The sequence below is a fragment of the Pelophylax lessonae genome (genome assembly GCF_965119305.1).
Source record: "Pelophylax lessonae genome assembly, chromosome: 4".
In the NCBI taxonomy this organism is placed as follows: domain Eukaryota; kingdom Metazoa; phylum Chordata; class Amphibia; order Anura; family Ranidae; genus Pelophylax; species Pelophylax lessonae.
Genome location: NC_138771.1, coordinates 198,568,023 through 198,581,343, shown reverse-complemented (window position 1 = coordinate 198,581,343; position 13,321 = coordinate 198,568,023). Strand labels below are relative to the sequence as shown.

Here is a 13,321-nt window from a genome sequence, read left to right as displayed (position 1 = left end):
CTGCAAACCGTTTTGTGACACGTTTGCTTACCTAGACAGAGGAAACAAGTCATATCCTAACTGTACATCACAGGGCACAAAGGAGTTAAGATACATGACTACTTGGGTTTTGCTGCCAGCTTCAAGTGAATGGACACTGGCAAGAAAAAAGACAGCTCACCAACCCTGAATTTTGTGCTAATGTCTGCAGGTGATGAAATGGCCCCACTAGGTCAACTGGTGAATGCAGTTCAGGGCACTGCCAGAGTGTGTTTTTACCCTATAGGGTGCTGTAAAGGCTATGGCAGCATTTAAAATGTATGTTTTGGTACGGCTTGTACTTCTATTTCTATGCCCCATACTGACTCCACGGAATCCAGCCTGAATCTGCATCATGCTGCCACCTATCAACACTGATACCTACTGTGACTTGTTGGGGTTTTGTAGCTCAGTGGTAGTGCCAAAACAGTGAGTTTACTTAACCTCCCTGGCGGTATGATTGTTTCGGATTTTAGGTGCTGAAAGCGGTACCATTTTGCATGTAATTCTTAAGAACGAGCAGCCCAAACCAACTATTTACATATGATTTTTTTTTTTTACTGTGCGTTCTTCTTTATAACACCTCAGGTATGATAAAGTTTGAAACACAAAATCATAAATTATAATCTAATAAATAACTATAAATAAGTTAAAGTGTATATTATATATATGTGTGTGTGTGTATACATATATATATATATATACGAGTATATATATATATATATATATATATATATATATATACACATAAAAAGTACAGTAAAACTGCAGGAAAGGGCACTGGGGGGCAAACTAATGTGAATTAATTTTATTTTGTAATGTATCAGTGTGTTTGTGTGTTTTACTATTTGAATTTGCCGCCGGTTTCACCCCCCTGCGAGCGTCACGTCGTAGGAGACGGAAGCCGGGGCTCAGAGCATCGGGCAGAAGATCCGGCCGCCGCACACTCCCGGGATACATCGCTGGATCCCGGGGACAAGGTGAATACCCTCTCTTCCAGGATCCAGCGATCTCCCTAGCGGTACCCCGAGTGTGGCTCGGGGTTACCGCTAATGGCTCTGAAAATTCACCCCGAGCCACACTCGGGAATACCGCTAAGGAGGTTAATGCCAGAAATAGTTTTCAGGGCTTTCCTGCCCACTTTTATTTAAAGTCAAAAATTCATACAGAATATGTCTTCCCACGCAGGGGGTTCTCACCGTCAATATGAAACCTAACATTCAGCCCCCTGGCTCTTTTACAGCTTTAATGCTCTGATTAGCACCTCTTGGTCCTCCTGACCATTAGTACCTTATCAAACACATCCCAGTGTTTGGCACAGACACTGCACCTCAGCTCTGCATCTTTCCTTGCAGCTCCCTAGCTGCTCTGTCCCTCATTGACTCTCTCTCAGGCTCGGGACTTGGTCTCTCCTGACATGGACACCATGTTACATGCGAGCACCTCTCACTGCTCCCTTCATGCATTGACTCCCCTCAGGAGGATGGGGCTCTGAGCTCTACCTTTGGCGCTCAGAAGAAACCAGCACAAACCTGTGCCATGAGTGTTACATAGTTAGGTTGAAAAAAGTCCATCTGGTTCAACCAAAAAAAAAAAAACAGTATTGAAAACCCAACCATACAATCCCATATACACAATCCTATACCCGCAGTTGATCCAGAGGAAGGTGAAAAAACCCCCAGCAAAGCATGATCCAATTTGCTACAGCAGGGGGAAAAAATTCCTTCCGGATCCCCCGAGAGGCAATCGGATATTCCCTGGATAAACTTTACCTAAAAAAAAAAAAAAATTTTAGTACCCATTTATATTATGTACACCTAGGAAAGAATCCAGGCCTTTTTTAAAGCAATCTAGTAAGCTAGCCAAAACCACCTCTGGAGGGAGTCTATTCCACATTTTCACAGCTCTTACGGTGAAGAAACCTTTCCGTATTTGGAGACGAAATCTGTTTTCCTCTAGACGTAAAGAGTGCCCCCTTGTCCTCTGTGTTGACCTTAACCACTTTACCACTGGTCACTGTGCTGCTACTGTGGCAAAGTGGCTTGTTAAGGTCTGGCGACGTAAAGCTACGTCACCAGACTCTCCCCTCTCTCGGCAGCGCGCGCGAGCCGCTGGAGGCTTGCTCCCGCTGTATTCAGACACAGCGGGAGTCGGGCCAGGGGAGGAGAGGCAGTGATCACCGCCGCTCTTTTCCCTGATCGTTGGGGATCGAGTGAGGAAATCCGTGTAAACAAAGCGGGCGGATCTCCTGTGTGACAGACAGTGACAGATTACAGGATTCAGCATAGCTGAACCTGCGATCTGTGTCTCTGTCACACAACCCCCTCCCCCCACACACGTCAGTAAGCATGAGGCATACATTTAACCCCTTGATCACCAACAGTGTTAACCCCTTCCCTTATTACAGTAACAGTGCATATTTATAGCACTGATTACTGTAATGTCACTGGTACCCCCAAAAGTGTCAAAAATGTCAGTCAGGGGTCCGATCTGTCTGCCGCACTGTCGCAGTCCCGTAAAAAAAATCGCAGATCGCCGCCATTACTAGTAAAAAAAAATAAACAATAAAAATTACAAATCTTTCCCGTAGATAGTAAACGCAATAACTTCTGCGCAAACCAATCAAAATACACTTATTGTGATTTTTTTACCAAAAATATGTAGCAGAAAACAAATTGGCCTAAAATGTTAAAAAATTTTGATTTATAAATTTCTTTTTGGGAATGTTGTATATCAGAATGTAAAAAATATTGTTTTTTTTTTTTCAAAATTGTCGCTCTTTTTTTTTTTTTCAAAAATTAAAAATCGCACAGGTGATCAAATACCACCAAAAGAAAGCTCTATTTGTGGGGAAAAAAAGAACATAAATTTAGTTTGGGTACAGCGTTGCACGACCGCGCAATTGTCCGTTAAATTATCGCAGTGCCGAATCGCAAAATATAGCCTGGTCAGGAATGGGGTAAAATCTTCCGGTCTTAAAGTGGTTAAAAATACGCTCATTGAGAATTTTTTTTGTCAAAGACATGTAGCTAAATACATTTTGGCCTAAATATATGACAAAAATTGAATATATTGGATATTTTTTTACTGTCAAAGTAGAAAATGTCAATTTTTTTTGCAAAAGTTTCGCTTTTTTTATTAATATCGCAAAAAATGAAAAGCGCAGAGGTGATCAAATACCACCAAAAGAAAGCTCTGTTTGTGGGAAAAAAGGACGTAAATTTCGTTTGGGTACAGGGTTGCATGACCGCGCAATTGTCAGTTAAAGTCGCGCAGTGCCAAGTTGCAAAAAGTGGCCTGGACGTTAAGCAGGAAAATCCTCCGGTGGTAAAGTGGTTAAAGTGAACAACTCAACACCAAGTTCACTATATGGACCCCTTATGTACTGTATTTATACATGTGTAGGGTTATTTTGGTCACTCTTGGCGGCTACTGGGGTATGATGATGCCACCTGCGTAGTATTTAGGAGCAGAGTATATAATCTGTGTGGATCAGGACAGGATTTATAGTAAGTGCCAGTGCCTCCACTCAATCAGGGCTTGTGATTAGCAAGTGAAATCCCAATTGAGAAAACATATCCATAAAGACAATAATCCACACAGCAGAGTGTTTAAATGTCCATGTATTGAAGAAATAACATTCAGTAAGCCATACAACATAAGATATTTTCCTCAGGAACATGAAATCATTAGCAGTGTCTCTGTGTGTCTCAGTCAGGGCAGTCTTTAACGCAGGGCAAATGGGGCAGCTGCCCTGGGCCCTGTCATCATTGTGGGGCCCAAAGCAGCTGCCAACAGTTCAGTTTTTGCCAGGGAAAGTCGTGGTTTTTAGACACATGTCCCGTCTGTTGGTGTCCCGGGTCACTCAAAGCCGACGTTTCCGGCTTTGAAAACATGGCTGTGGGATCTCCCTCCGGCTAGCAGGGCACTTCCTTGTGTACAGTGGAGAGGGTAGGGGCCTCTGACCTGAGCAGCTAATCAGCTTCTCTCTTCAGTGTACAAGCAAAGCTATTCACTTATACACTGAAGCCGATTAGCTGCCGGGGTCAGAGGCCCCTCCACTGTACACAAGGAAGTGACCTGCTAGCTGGAGGAAGATCCCACGTGGGCACCGCAGAGCTGCGTGTAAGTCTAAGCTTGCAGCGATTTCCCCTCCCTCCTCCTCCAGGACCGTCAGGGATCTGTAGTGGAAGGATAGGCATCGGTGTAGCTCTCCCCTTTGGCTCAGGTAGTGGAAGAACATGTAGCACACTCAGTGCTGCACCCTGTCTAGTCATCTGAAGTAAAAAAAAACGTTGAATCTGCTGTCAAGTAGTGCATGATTGTGTATAGAGGGGACCAGATGTGCAGGGGGGTTTGGGGGTACAGCGGGTAACAGATGTGCAGGGGGGGAGTGTTGGGGGGTACAGAGGGGAACCGATGTGCAGAAGAGGGTACAGAGGGGAACTGATGTGCAGGGGGGGAGTGGTGAGGGTGCAAAGGAGAACAGATTTGTGGAAGGGTACAGAGGGGAACAAATGCACAGAAGGGGGTTTGGGGGTACAGAGGGGATTAGATGGGGGGTGGGCTTGGGGGTACATAGGGGAACAGATGTGCAGGGGGGTTGGTGGTACAGAGGAGAACAGATTTGTGGGGGGGTTACAGAGGGGAACGGATGTGCAGGAGGGGTTGGTGGTACAAAGGAGACAGATTTGTGGGGGGGGTGCAGAGGGGAACAGATGTGCAGGGGGGTTGGTGGTACAGAGGAGAACAGATTTGTGGGGGGGGGGTACAGAGGGGAACAGATGTGCAGGGGAGGTTGGTGGTACAAATGAGAACATATTTGTGGGGGGAACAGATGTGCAGGGGGGGGTTGGTGGTACAGAGGAGAACAGATTTGTGGGGGGGGCTAGGGAGCGGAACAGATGTGCAGGGGGGTTGGTGGTACAGAGGAGAACAGATTTGTGGGGGGGGGGTACAGAGGGGAACAGATGTGCAGGGGGGGTTGGTGGTACAAAGGAGAACAGATTTGTGGGGGGGGGGATACAGAGGGGAACAGATGTGCAGGGGATGTTGGTGGTACAGAGGATAACAGATTTGTGGGGGGGCTAGGGAGGGGACCAGATGTGCAGGGGGGGCACAGAGAAGAACAGATGTGTGGGGGGTTGGGGGTACAGAGGGGAATACATTTGTGGGGGGTACACAGGAGAACAGATGTGTAGGTGCGATACAATGGGGAACAGAGATGCGGGAGGGGGCACAGAAGGAAACAGGGGTGTGCTGGCCCTACCCCTCCATATATATATAGAGGGGAACAGATATACAGGGGGAGTTGGTGGTACAAAGGAGAACAGATTTGTGGGGGGGGGCTACAGAGGAGAACAGATGTGCAGGGGGGTTTGGGGGGGCACAGAGAAGAACAGATGTGTGGGGGAGTTGGGGGTACAGAGTGGAACAGATGTGTAGGTGGGACACAGTGGGGAACAGAGATGCGGGGGGAGGGGGCACAGAGGGAAATTGAGAGTGAAATTGCATGGGGGCTGGGGGGGCCAAAGAAAAAGTTTGCCCAGGGCCCAATCAATATTAAGGATGGCCCTGGTCTCAGTGAGGGGATGTTACAGCACTTACAGTCTGTTCTCCAGACAATCCATAAATAAAAATGGGGATTTGGTCCCACCATATGGCCATATAGTGCTCAAGCCCACCACTGCGTCAAAGTACCCCATTATCAGTGGGTCCTACACTATCCATGAAAAAGAGATGAATCCAGCCTTTCTAACCTTTGGAGATAATACTCCTTGCTAGGAAAGATGTGCAAATGCACTACAGGGGACTTCTCCTATATCCACTTGATAGTGGACACTGAGTACAGGTGTGTGTGGGGGGTGGGTGAGGGTTGCTCAACCTCGGTAGTCTGGTCAGACCGAATACATAATAAACAAGCAAAACATTTTGGGGGAGCATACCCATGTATTTCTAAAGCTGGTGCAGTTATGAACCAAAAGACATGTATATTAAAAAAGAATAGCGCACACATGCAAAAGAAATTTTTACCAAATTTGAAGACAATCCATAAATAAAAATGGGGATTTGGTCCCACCATATGGCCATATAGTGCTCAAGCCCACCACTGCGTCAAAGTACACCATATGGTGGGACCAAATCCCCATTTTTATTTATGGATTGTCTTCAAATTTGGTAAAAATTTCTTTTGCATGTGTGCGCTATTCTTTTTTAATATACATGTCTTTTGGTTCATAGCTGCACCAGCTTTAGAAATACATGGGTATGCTCCCCCAAAATGTTTTGCTTGTTTACAGCAGCCATATTGACAAAGGGCAAAAACAAACACTGCATAACAGGAATACACACTTGAAAGATGGGCAAAGAAATGATCACATCACTACACATGTTTATCATATCCCCCCTTAATCTCCTCTTCTCAAGAGAGAATAAATTCAGATCCTCTAATCTTTTCTCATAACTGAGGTCCTCCATGCTTCTTATCAGTTTGGTTGCCCTTCTTTGCACTTTCTCCAGTTCCCCGATATCCTTTTTAAGAACTGGTGCCCAAACTGAACTGCATATTCCAGATGAGGTCTTACTAATGATCTGTACAGGGGTAAAATGATATCTCTCTCTCTGGAGAATACAAGAAAGGACTTTGCTTGCTTTGGAAACAGCAGCTTGGCATTGCATACTATTATTAAGCTTATGATCTACCAGAACACCCAGATCCTTCTCCACTATGGATTCCCCTAGTTCTACTCCACCTAGTATGTATGATGCAAGCATATTCTTAGCCCCCAAGTGCATAACTTTACATTTATCATCATTAAACCTCAACTGCCACATAGTTGCCCAATGAAACAGTGCATTGAGGTCAGCTTGGAAGTTTGGAAGTTTGAGACATCCTGTAAAGAAGTTATTCCACTGCAAAGCTTGGTGTCATCTGCAAAGACTGAAATGCTACTTTTAATCCCAGACCCTATATCATTTATCATTTATAAAGATATTAAAAAGTAAGGGTCCCAACACTGAACCTTGGGGTACACCACTGATAACTTTAGGCCATTCATAGTAAGAATCATTAACCACTACTCTCTGAATTCTATCTTTTAGCCAATTTTCTATCCAATTACAAACCGATCTTTCCAAGCCAGTAGACTTTACCTTACACATTAGCCGTGTGTGGGGAACTGTGTCAAACGCTTTTGCAAAATCCAAGTATACTACGTCCACAGACACCCCACCCCAGACAACTTCTGTCTTTCATGAATCCATGCTGTCTGTTGCTTAAAATATTTTTTTCCAGCAAGAACTCATCTATGTGGTCTTTTATTAAACTCTCCAATATCTTTCCGACTTTAGAAGTTAAACTAACAGGTGTCTATAGTTACTTGTCAAAGACTTTGATCCCTTTGTAAATATAGGCACCACATTGGCCCTACGCCAATCCAATGGTACTATTCCAGTCCTTAACGAGTCCCTAAAAATTAGAAACAAAGGTTTAGAAATTACAGTGCTCACTTTTTTTAGGATGCGTGGGTGGATGCCATCTGGTCAAGGCGCTTTATCCACCCTTATTCTGTCTAAATATTTCTGGACCATATCACTTTTGAGCCATTGTGGATCATTTGGGGCTTGCTTCTGGCAAAATCTGGCATAAACCACCACATTAGACAGTGGCACAGGTATCCCTGCCACACTACTCATCTAGGCAAAAGTAGTACAAAGGTGTTTGTCTTTTGAGGATGCTGCTGCACAATAATTCTGGCCTAGACCAACTCTTCTCTTAGCTGAGTGACTATTTCCCTTGGGGAGTATACAGGCCTGATTATCCCTCCGCAAGCCATGGCTTCATGTAAGCAGAGAGGTGAGACAAAGGACAGTGGGATGGGCTTCCAAAGCCTATTCCCAGGTAGAGAAGTTCCCCTTCAAAGTTCACCCTGCAATGGCTTAAAGCAGCTCTGAATCCCTGCCCTTATCTGGTACTTCCACTATTTCAGAGACACAGTCATGTGCTCCTTTCTTGTCAAGGGAGGCATCCTCTACAGCCATTTCTGGATTGTGGGATCAGCTCTCACTGGCTTGGAACACCTGGGATGCAAAGTGGGCGCTCTCCTTCCTCCCCTCCCCTTTCATGGCTGGATGAGGCAATGACAGACATTCCTCTAGAAAAGGTAAAAGTAGAAGCCACTGAGGATCAGAAATCCTCTGTACATATATCACCCCAGGAGGAATATTAGGGTCCATGGCTGTTTGAAACAGATGGCCATGGCGGGCTTCCTAGTGAATTTGGTGCACTAACCTAACTGCCACCAGAGTCCTCTGGGCCTGACAGCCACCTAAAAAATTTTGTTCTATTCCAGCACACCCTCACTTACAAGAAGGGATATATGCCAATTGGGCTCACCCAGAGAAGGTGCTTTCACCCCAAAACAGTTTGCTCACCAGTATGGAGAAAGAATTCTACATGAAAATGGGTCTGCCCGGTATTTCCTTTTTAAATAGGACCCTGACCGTTCCTGTGGATGAGGTCTTGGTCTATAAAGAAGATATGAATAACAAGTTGGAAGCCCTCTCACCAGAGAGGCATCCTCTCTGGTGGGAGCAGCTCTGCAGCCTGTGATGGCTAAGGTAGGAGTGTACCAAGCCCCAAAGTCTGCACCAACCTTGTTATTTATTCCAGGGAATTTGATGCAGGAGATCCTGCCATTTGGCAGCTCCTTAGAGGCTTTCTGGAAGTCCCAAGATTCTGCGTGGAAGCCTTGGAAAATTCCATAAAGATGCTTTCAGGAGTGGCCCCCATGTATGTCTACATGAGAAGGATTCTATGACTCAAGCATGGGTTTGTGTAAACTATCTGCAAGAAACAAATTTAGAGGCTGTCCTTTAAGCGTGAACACTTGTTTGGACCATCCTTGGATGTGACTGTGGGGAAGAACACACTTTTAGCCCTTAAGAAGAAGGTGAAGGTGACAGAAAAGAAACTGGTGATGCTTGCAGAATCCAAGAACGGTTCCTTTTATAGGCAACTATATTCGGGCTCCAAGCAAAGTTTTGAAAGAGAAAATGGACCCCCAAGTCCTCCATATGTGGAGATTAACCCCCCCTATTGGTGAAGGGGCACCCCCTTTAGCATAGGTGGAGGGAGGTCTACAGAACTTTGTGGTCATTGAGCCAGTAGGGCTCTGGATTAAAATAGGACAAATATTTGGAGTCTTTAGACCTGTCAATTCCAAGACCAGAACGACTCTAGAATGGTGAATATCCACTCTAATGCTGAATACCAGGAAATCCCTTTTCTGGAAGGTCTTGATGGAACCCAGCCTGTTGGGCTGGGGAGGTGTTCTGGAGAACCTCTTCAGGGAACGTGTTTATCAGAGGAGCAGACAATCAAGCAATTTGACTAATGCTTATACGCGTGTCTGTCTGTTGCAGGATGTTCCTATTAAGGTGCAGTCCTACAATGCTATGGCTGTGATATATATATAAACCATCATGGGGGAACTAGAAGTTGTGCTGCTCAAGAGGAAGTGGACCTGATCTTGTCCTGCTAGGAAATTCACATATCTGCTATCTCCACCTTGCACGTTCCTGGTGGGGAAAATTCACAAGCAGGATGGCTGGGCCCTTCATATGGAAGTGTTCACATAGATTTGTCCAGCTGTGGATCTCTTTGTGTCCAGATTGGACAGGATTGGGTCCAGAACCAGGGATCCTCTGCCCTTGCAGTAGATATCTTAGTGACTCCTTAATACCTGCTTTCTCTGATCTATGCCTTTCCCCCACTCCAGCTCCTTCCACGTCTGTTACACAGAATTAGGTGGGAAGGCATTTTTCTGATTCTGATTGCACCCGTTTGGCAAAGAAGAATGTGGTAGGCAGATATCGTATATCTCTTGGAGAACAAGCTGTCAACTCTTCCAGATCAGCCAGACTTGCCAACATAGAGTCCGATCTCCCATCTTATGACTTTTACACCATGGCTGTTGAAACCCAAGCCCTAAGGGATTCCTACTCTTCTCAGGGCTTCAAATGCAATATCAAGAAAGGCATAGCATCAAACATGGAAGGCTTATTTTACCTGGTGTGAAGCTCATAAGTTACATCATCAACAGTTTATCAAGAGGCTTATTTTAGTCTTTCATGCGTCTGGGTGAAGATGTCTTTAGTTTTGAGTACCATTAAAGGATGACTATTGCGTACCATTTTCAGAAACCTATCGCGTTACATTCCTCAGCACAGGGTAGTTCATCCTCTGTTACTCCTCTATCCCCATGGGACCTTAATTTGGTCTTATGGGTATTGCACCCTTCTCCCTTTGAATTCCCCCAAGAGTTCACTTCTTATGAGCAAGGTTTTCTTTTTGGTGGCCATTACCTCAGTTTGCAGACTCTTAGAGTTGGCTACACTTTCCTGCAAAGAACCTCCCCTGGTGGATTGTGAGGCCTCAAACATTTTTCCTTACCTAGGGTGGTTTCTTTGCTCCACCTGAATCAGGACATTGTGTTGCCGTCCTAGAACTAAGCATCCTAAGAAGGTGCTTCACTCTTTGGATGTGGTTTGAGGTATTCTGAAGTTTACAGCTTAGTTTCAGCAGTCCGATTGTTCTGCCTGAGGCTCCTTGCCAAAGTCAGGCTGCTTTTCGATCCACTATATCTAGGTGGATTTGTCAGCTGTTTTTCTCAGGCCTATGTGTTCTTACCTGGTTTGTCAAAAGGACAAAAGCATAACGCTTTTGTTGTGACTGCTACCTGGTCTTCTCTTCACAGAGTTTCTAAGTTCTAGCAGGTTGATGTTCATGTCACTGCTGACATCAGTTTGGGTGGAAGGTCTTGCAAGCAGCTTTAGAGTGAAGTTCCCTCTTTCCCGTTTGTGGATTTGCGGCACATTGGCCTTGTTGCTGTATTGCCCTCCCACATGTTCAGTGCTTTGAGTCATGTATGCAAACTCCTCTGTGTCCTGTGATGTACAATTAAGAAATCAAGATTTTTAGTTTACCTGTGAATAAAAAAAAAAAAAAAAATTAAAGGGCAGTACTTTACAGGACATAGAGATCCCTCCCCTCCTTTTTCGTCTTCATTGTTTGCTAAAGAACCAAGGCTTGGCTGAGCTGGGAGGAGTTATGCCCGGACAGTGATTACTTCCTTTTTTTTTGGCCATTGTCCATTTACCTAGAGGTGGTAGCATAGCACAAGTAGTCAAGTACAATAACTCCTCTGTGTCCTGTGATATAATCCAAGAAACGCATTTTACAGGTAAATAAAAAATCCTCATTTTGTCCCCAGATATTCACTTAAAAGCATTCACTTGTTGGCTGGCCTTTTTTCAGTGCAGAACTTAAGGGAAGCCACATCACACATGCACATTTTTCCAGGTGACGGAGTTTTTTTTTGTTATATAAATTCTTTATGAAAAAATGCAGATGTTTTGTCACAAGGATAACAAAGACCAAAAGAGTATAATCAGGTATGCGCAAAGAAAACAGACATAACAGATATGTAGCCATTGACAATATGTTGGCCTCCTGTCTCCACAAAAGCTAGATACAGGCCTTGGAGCATTTAAATATGTAGATTAACAAGGAGTGTTTATTTCTGTTTCTAGGAAGGTTGTTAGCATAAAGAAGCTAGGCAACAAGATCAACACCCAGGTTCACATCTGTTAGTTTACTGGTGAGGTCCACAATCTGGCTCAGAAAAGTTTTTCCTCAAAAGATATCAAGCATCATTCCCTTTTTTTCAGTCTCCTGGAGATAGGAGAATGATGTGCAAAGTAAAGGATATTTACTCTATGGTCTAGTGAGAAGAAAGTGTTCAAATCTCTTTCCCACATGAGTAAGAAGGGCAAGCAATAATGGTTGGAGGGTCTTGTCAAGAAGGAGCAAGTGTGAGATAAGAAGTGTGCCCTCTCCTGTACATAAAATTTCAAAAGAGCTCACGAGATGAGTCCTTTCATTTTCATCAAGTGCAGTCAAGAAATTGTGAAATTATAATATTTTTCATCTGGAAAAAGAAGAGTTTGATAAGTTGTGAGAATCAGAGAGTAAAAGAATACCATGGGAAGTTTTGTAATCTTTGAGCCCAAATTTGTGTTCCTGAAAAAAAAAAATGTATAAATTATTTATCTCCTACGCTTGCATAGAAGTTGGAGTTCCCCAGAACTGGGGTCACAAGGTCCACTTTTAAAGCAGAGGAATATGAGCACTTGAAGATGCAACCGATAGGAGTGAATTTTGGCAGATCTAGTGTGGTGAATACTCCTTTCCGTAACTTGCAACAGTAGTTCTTTCAGTAATAAATTGTGAGCAAAGGTACAGTAATTATCATGCTTCCTCTTGTTATCACTTGTGAAGGAACAGTAAACCCTTTCATCACTTGTGAAGGATACTCCCCCCCCCCCCCCACACACACAAACACACACCAAAACACTTAAGATCCCCCAAAAAGTTTTGTGTTTTTGCATCGGGGGCGAATACATGCAAAAACATTAATTGTGTTACACATCACCATGCGCACTGGAGCAAGCTCAATAGTTTTAGGTCCATTATTCACAGTTGACTCTAAACTGATGACCTGTCGGAGCTTTTAAAGCGTCTCCTTTAAAACATATAGGTTACTGAAGTTTGTAGCCGTTTCCCGCACACAAATTTAACGTTTGACACGTTTGGTATCGATTTATTCGGCGCAACCGCATCTTTAATATTTTTTTAAAGAAATTTGTCATTTATTGTTTTGTGTGCCCTAAATTTAACTTTTGTGTATTATTTACTGAAGTTTACCATTCCCTGAATAGTTGACATAAAACATTGGAACTACCACTTTTTTTTATTCCCTTGGGTGTCTACTCCCAGAAAATATGTAATGCTTTGGGAGTTTTATGTAATCCCCAGGCCTAATTATTTTATAAACCTGTGCAATAAATGTAAAATCGTCTGACAGCAAAAGGATTAAATTACAGTTTTTACAAAATGTTAAATTGTTTTTTGTTAATCTTTGTGTTTCTAATATATGGAAGTGATATTTTTACTTTGTGGATTCTTTCCTTTCGCCTTAGGGCTTGCTCACACAGTAAGTGACATTACAGTAAATAAACAATTTGAGATGTGGCTTGTCACGGTGAATGTTTCTTGAGCATAGTCTATTAACAGGGAAGGTAGCAGCATGGTTTCCTTTACTAGGCTTTATCTAATGTTTGGCCTCCTGCAGATGATGCTGATGTATGAGCAATTGGCTGAGTAAAGGAAGAGGAGGGGGGCATCCAGGCGCTATTGGGTACATCCAACTGTCTCCCAGAGATATTCTAAAGGGCACTTTCA

At 43.9% G+C, this 13,321-nt stretch overlaps 1 protein-coding gene across 4 annotated transcripts in view; it reads left to right on the top strand.

Annotated features, from left to right (window-relative positions):
* The window catches only part of LRRK2 (leucine rich repeat kinase 2), an 816,940-nt gene that overhangs the window by 787,559 nt on the left and 16,060 nt on the right, over positions 1-13,321 (top strand). The window lies entirely within an intron of this gene.